This window comes from Cebus imitator, unplaced genomic scaffold (genome assembly GCF_001604975.1).
Source record: "Cebus imitator isolate Cc_AM_T3 unplaced genomic scaffold, Cebus_imitator-1.0 Scaffold102, whole genome shotgun sequence".
NCBI lineage: Eukaryota > Metazoa > Chordata > Mammalia > Primates > Cebidae > Cebus > Cebus imitator.
The window spans coordinates 2,025,043-2,032,442 of NW_016107417.1; positions in this window are offsets into that span (position 1 = coordinate 2,025,043).

The window sequence follows — 7,400 nt, forward strand, 5'->3', positions numbered from 1 at the left end:
CAGCCTCCTGAGTAGCTGGGATTATAGGCACGTGCCACCATGCCCAGCTAATTTTTTGTATGCACGCGCTACCATGCCCAGCTAATTTTTTGTATTTTTAGTAGAGACGGGGTTTCACCACGTTGACCAGGATGGTCTCGATCTCTTGACCTCGTGATCCACCCGCCTCGGCCTCCCAAAGTGCTGGGATTACAGGCGTGAGCCACCGCGCCTGGCCACTTCTGCTCTATTCTATCAATCTAAACAATCACATGCCTGCCAGATTCAAGGGGAGGAACTTGGACCCCAACCTTCATGAGAGGAATTGTTGCCTGTGGGCTGGTTCACGTTCTTGACTTCACCATACAAAAGGAGTCCAAAGTAGGAGTACGCAAGAGAGTTTATTGCAAAGTGAAAATACACTCTGGTCTGGGTGCAGTGGCTCATGTTTCCACTTTGGGAGGCCAAGACGGGGGGATCACAAGGTCAGGAGTTCAAGACCAGCCTAACCAACATGGTGAAACCCTGTCTCTACTAAAAATATAAAAACTAGCCAGGCATGGTGGTGCATCCCTGTAATTCCAACTACTCAGGAGGCTGAGGCAGGAGAACCGCTTGAACCTAGGAGGCGGAGGTTGCAGTGAGCCGAGATTGCACCATTGCATTCCAGCCTGTGTGACAGAGAGAGACTCCATCTCAAAAATAAATAAATTAATAAATAAACAATAAAAGTACACTGACAGCTGATCAGAGCTGGCTGCTCAAAGGTGAAATGGCACCAATTGACACTGGAGAGTCTCCCTTTATGGGAGTCTTACATGATTATTCATAAAGGGGGGAATCATTATTCATGATTAGTCATGTTCTGGGTGGTCCCCTGCATGCACATGTGCTATTATTGAGCATGCTAGTACATACATGGCATGTTTCATTAACATCTTAAATCTCTACCCAGGGTTGTGTTTTTTACTATATAATAAGCATAGGTCAGCTCAAGGACACTGAACGTGGGTTTCTGCACTTACATGAATTTGGGTATTTTCACTTCTGCTCTGTTGTGTGTGTGTGTGTGTGTGTGTGTGTGTGATGGAGTCTCTGTTGCCCAGGCTGGAGTGCAGTGGTGTGATCTTGGCTCACTGCAACCTCCACCTCCCGGGTTCAAGCACTTCTCCTGTCTCAGCCCCCTGAGTAGCTGGGATTACAGGCACATGCCACCACGCCTGGCTAAGTTTTTATTTTTAGTAGAGACAGGGTTTCACCATATTGGTCAGGCTGGTTTTGAACTCCTGACCTCAGGTGATCCACCCGCCTCAGCCTCCCAAAGTGCTGAGATTACAGGAGTGAGCCACCATGCCCAGCACAGGGAAGCCGAGACTACAGTGAGCCATGGTTGCACCACTGCACTTCAATCTGAACACAGAGTGAGAGCATGTCTCAGAGAAACAAAAAACCAGGCTAGGCATGGTGGCTCACGCCTGTAATCCCAGCACTTTGGAGGCAGGCAGATCACAAGGTTAGATGGAGACCATCCTGACCTAACACAGTGAAACCCCATCTCTACTAAAAATACAAAAAATTAGCCAGGTATGGTGGCACGTGCCTGTTGTCCCAGCTACTTGGGAGGGTGAGGCAGGAGAATCGCTTGAACCCGGGAGGCGGAAGTTGCAGTAAGCCAAGATCGCACCACTGCACTCCAGCCTGGGCAACAGAGTGAGACTCTGTCTCAAAAAAAACAAAACAAAACAAAAAACAAAACAGAGTCCCTTGCTCCCCAGCTCCAGGTCAGGGGGCTATTTTTTCAGGAGGGACTAGACATCAGCATTTTTCATCCTGCCCTATCCACCTGTTGTTGAGTCTGAGTTCTGGGTGAGTGTATCTGATATGTGGAAGTGCCCTTCTTCCACACAGCCCCCACTGGTAGGATGGATGTCCAACACTGGGCGTGGCACTGCTGAGAACATTGGGACACAATTCACTCTTACCCCACTTGTGGAATGGGGGTTCCATTCAGAGGGTGGAGGAGGGGAACTGAGAAGACCTGGGGCTGCGTCACTCGTCCTCCTCCACGCACTCAGCTCCTGAAGTTGGGGTGTCACTCAGAGAGTGGCACGCTATTCTTCCTGCCCTCACAAGAGCAGTGGCTCAGAGATTTCTCTAGGGAACAGAAGTGGGTGGTAAGGCCGGGCCATGGTGGCTCACGCCTGTAATCCCAGCATTTTGGGAGGTCGAGTTGGGTGGATCACTTGAGGTCAGGAGTTCGAGACTAGCCTGGCCAACACGGTGAAACCCTGCCTCTACTAAAAGTACAAAAATTAGCAGGGCGTGGTGGTGGATGCCTGTAATACAAGCTACTAAGGAGGCTAAGGCAGGAGAATTGCTTGAACCTAAGAAGTGGAGGTTGTAGTGAGCCAAGATTGTGCCACTGCACTCTAGCCTCCTGGGAGACAGAGCAAGACCCTGTCTTAAAAACTTAGTTTATAATGCGACATTTTCAGAAAATGGATAGTAAGGGTATAAAAGCAAGGATGAATAAAACACAGGGTCTCTAAGCTGAAAAAAAAAAAAAAAAAAAAGTAGGTAGTAAGAGAGAGAGCTCCAGATCTTTCCCTAAAGGAACATTTGCAACAGGTTGTAAGGAAGTTTGAGTTCAAGCCCAGGAGCACTCTCAAAACACTGGAGGTTATGGTGAAAGGCAATAGAGAGATATTGATGGAATCTGGAGATAAAGGCTAAATTGCAGGCTGGCTAGTCTGCTGAAGAGAAACTGGGGAAAGGGAAACTGGAGAACCCTGCTAGAGTCAGAACAAATCTCAGACACTGACTTCAGGACTGTTTCTTCAAAGGAGTCACCAAGTTTGGTTGGATCCATTTGTGGAGCAGTTTATACCCCAGAGCTTTGTTGAAAATGCAGTAATAGACAATTCAGCTGGCAATTACTGGAGCTTAACAGCTGGGTGTGTTAGGGAACGAATCAGTCAAAGAGAGTCCTGCCAAAACCCTTGTTAACCCACGGTGATTGTGGGTACCCAAGCCTGTACCCCCTGAGGCATGACGTCTGAGGCTTCACACTCTGGCAGCAAGAAGGAGGAGACAGACTTCACCAAAATAATCCCTCCAGTCACCAAACGTGCAAGTAAGGGCAATGAGTCCGAGATTTGTATCTGTCATACGCAAGGAACGTCAGCCTCTTGCTTGGTATCTTGGGAGCCCCAGGAGGAGCACGGAAGAGCAGACAGAGGACGGGGAAGGCAGAGGAGAGAGAGGAGGCTGGGCTCCCTTTGACCTTTGATTGGCGACTTGGAGAGTTAGGGACCCAGAACTTCCTGCAAGTAGCTCATTCACCTCCCTCATTGCCCACTTTCAATGTGTTACCAAGTCCTGCCTACTATGTCCCCACAGCGCCCATCAACCTTGCCATCCCCTTTGCAACTACCCAGAGAGGCAGTACTGAGATATAGGTTCTGCCTCTCCCAACACACACACACAGACAACTCTCCCTAGTTGTGTGACGTTGGGCAAGGCTCTTCACCTCTCTGAGCTCAGTTTTCTCAACTGTGAAATAAAAACAATAAAGATAGGCTGGGTGTGGTGATGCACGCCTGTAATCCCAGCACTTTGGGAGGTTGAGTTGGGCAGCTCATGAGGTCAGGAGTTCGAGATCAGCCTGGCCAACATGGTGAAACCTTGTCTCTACTAAAAATACAAAAATTAGCCATGTGTGGTGGCAGGCACCTGTAATCCCAGCTACTTGGGAGGCTGAAGCAGGAGAATTGCTTGAACCCAGGAGGCAGAGGTTACAGTGAGCCGACACCACACCATTGTACTCCAGCCTGGGCGACAGAGTGAGATTCCGTCTCAAAAAAAAATTTTTTTAATGAATAAGTAAAGACACTGGCCAGGTGTGGTGGCTCATGCCTGTAATCCCAGTACTTTGGGAGGCTGAGGCAGGAAGATCATTTGAGCCCATTAGTTTGAGACCAGCCTGGGCAACATGGCAAAAACATCTCTACAAAAAATTAAAAAATTAACTAGATGTGGTGTCATGTGCCTATAGTCCCAGCTACTTGGAGGACTGAGGCGGGAGGATCGCTTGAGCCTGGAAGATTGAGACTGCATGAGCCATGTTTGTGCCACTGCACTCCAGCCTGGGTGACAGAATGAGACCCTGTCTCAAAATAATAATAGTAATAATAATAAAGATACTTATCATACAAGACTATTGTGAGAAATTGATGAGAATACCCAGGAAGGCTTAGCTCAGGCCTGGCTCATGGTGTATGTTAAAAACTCTCTAAAACTCAACCACTATTAACGTTAGTTCAGACTTCATCATTTCTTGGCTTGGGCCCTCAGGACAGCCCCCATCATGGCCTCTCTGTTTCCATTCTTGCCCCACCAATCTATCTTTTGCAAATAAGTCAGTGTCAAGTTCCTGTTTACATCTTGTCAATGGCACCTGCACCTTTTTTTACTGAGGGTAGTTCTTGGTCCATCTGAGATACTTATTAAAGTGCAGCTTTCGGCCGGGCGTGGTGGCTCAAGCCTGTAATCCCAGCACTTTGGGAGGCCGAGGCAGGTGGATCACGAGGTCAAGAGATCGAGACCATCCTGGTCAACATGGTGAAACCCCGTCTCTACTAAAAATACAAAAAATCAGCTGGGCATGGTGGCGCATGCCTGTAATCCCAGCTACTCAGGAGGCTGAGGCAGGAGAATTGCCTGAACCCAGGAGGCGGAGGTTGCGGTGANGCTGAGGCAGGAGAATTGCCTGAACCCAGGAGGCGGAGGTTGCGGTGAGCCGAGATCGCGCCATTGCACTCCAGCCTGCGTAACAAGAGCGAAACTCTGCCTCAAAAAATAAAATAAAAAAATAAAGTGCAGCTTTCTGGGATGTCCCATCTAATTAGTGCTCATGGTCTTCCTAGAGAGTTCACCCAATATGTCGTTAAACATCTTCTCTTAACCTTTGCATTTAGGGGGCAGCCCACAAAGATTAAAACTGATAACAGTCCAGATTACACCAGCTCACAATTTCAACAATTTTTTCACACATGAAACGTCCAACATTCCACAGGTATCCCATATAACCCCCAAGGACAGGCCATAGTAGAAGGTGCCCACTCCACACTTAAATATATGCTCAGAAAACAAAAAAGGGGGAATATGGGTAACGACCCTGCAACACTATTGGCACAAGCCTTATTTACCCTTAATTTCTTAAATTTAGATAATAAATTTCAATCCGTTATAGAAAAGCACTTTGTAAAATCACTCAAGATATAAAACCTTCAGTTTTATGGAAAGATGTAAATAGTAATGTATGGTGTGGTCCAAATGATTTGCTAACGTGGGGAAGAGGATATGCTTGTGTTCACACCCCTTCAGGTCCTCTTTGGATTCCAGCATGATGCATCAAACCATACCATGGCATGGCCAGGGCCCAACCCAGTACCAGAAATGAAGAAAGTGATCCTGCAAGACCCACAACCCCGGATGATTCGGCTTCCTCAGATGACACAGGCCCCAGACAGTACCTGGGGATGCTGAAGAAGACAGCTCCGGAGGCCAAGTGAATCCTGCTCCAGACACAGATGCCATTCACTCCAGATAATTTGTTTCTTGCTATGCTTCCTGTTGTACATTGCGGCTCTCATAGGTTATTAACCTTTTTTATTCTCTCTGTCTGCTACCTGTACCTGCTACACTCTATTGGGCCCATCTTCTAGATCTGCCCTTTTTCCACACTGTTACTTGGGCAAACACCCCTTTCCCAGCCTCTAACAATGTGACTGATTGGATGGGAGGGATTGACATATCCTTGGTGGGGTCCCTCAGTAATGGCACACATTGGACTGAGGTGCCAAGTAACACTACATGTCACTCCTTGATTGGCAAATAATAATACTGATTATACTCAATGTTTGTCTTATGTTATTTACTGGTTCTAGGATGCAAAGCTGGAATGCGAGCTGTAACCACTGCACCAGTCAAACCTGTCACTGCGCAAATTTGTACGCTTCAATCAACAAAACCTGACGAAAAAAAACCCCCAGAAAATGGAGAGATGAGGTAGATTGGTTAGGGTGGTGGCAAAAACTAGAGGGAAAGGACACAAATCTTCTGAGAGGTTGGAAGGTTCTGTAGAGCCCTGGGGGAGACTAGCTGAAGGCAGCTGTTCTATAACCCTGAGGCAAAAGGCAAGGAGTGGGTACAAGGGAGTGTGGGGGAATTTATCTTAAACAGGATTGTTTACTTATATTGACCAGGAACTGACCTTTGATTATCCATGTGTGACATTCCCTGAAAGGGGAACAATAAATGCTAATTATCTACAGGTTGTGTGGGCTCCAAGTTTTTAGCATTGTGCTTGCACTGAATAAAAGCAAGCAGCTCCAGCTTCTCGGGGCTGCTCCCTGGCCACTAGAGCCAGGCAGTCACCTACCTGCTCTTACACTGCATACTTGTGTCTGAGTCCCCATTTCATTTGTTGGCCAGTGTCTGCAGGACAGACTGGGCAGATTAATCCATTTATAAATTAATGAATTAACGACTTAATGGATTAGTGAATTATCATAGGAGTGGGACTAGTGGCTTTATAAGAAGAGGTGGCCAGGTGCAGTGGCTCATGCTTGTAATCCCAGCATTTTGGGAGGCTGAGGTGGGTGGATCACCTGAGATCAGGTGTTCGAGACCAGCCTGGCCAACATGGCAAAACCTGGGCATGGTGGCAGGCACCTGTAATCCCAGCTACTTAGGAGGCTGAGGCATGAGAATCACTTGATCAGGGAGGTGGAAGTTGTAGTGAGCCGAGATCATGCCACTGCACTCCAGCCCAGGGGATAGAGTGAGACTCTGTCTCAAGAAAAAAGGAAGAGGCAGAGAGACATGAGCTAGACACTCAGCCCCCTGGCCATGTGATACCCTGCATCCCTCAGGACTCCTTAGAGAGTCCTCACCAGCCACAGGGCTCTCACCAGTTGTGCCCTCTCAACTTTGGACTTCCCAGCATCCAGAACTGTAAGAAATAAATTTTATTTCTTATACTCAGTTTCAGGTATTTTGTTATAGCAACAGAAAACAGATTAAGATAGTGCTCAAGGCAAAATACCAACAACACACAACACACAAATTTTGTATACAGTGTGATTGCAGTTGTGTTTCAGTCTCCTCATCTGTAAAGTGGGAATAGAAATAGTAGGCCTGGCCAGGCACGGTGCCTCACACCTGTGATCCCAGCTTTGGGAGGCTGAGGAGGGTGGATCACCTGAGGTCAGAATTTCGAGACCAACCTAACCAACATGGTGAAACACTAACTCTACTTAAAAAATACAGAAATTAGCTGGGCGTGGTGGCAGGTGCCTGTAATCCCAGCTACTGGGAGGCTGAGGCAGGAGAATTGCTTGAACCCAGGAGGCAGGGGT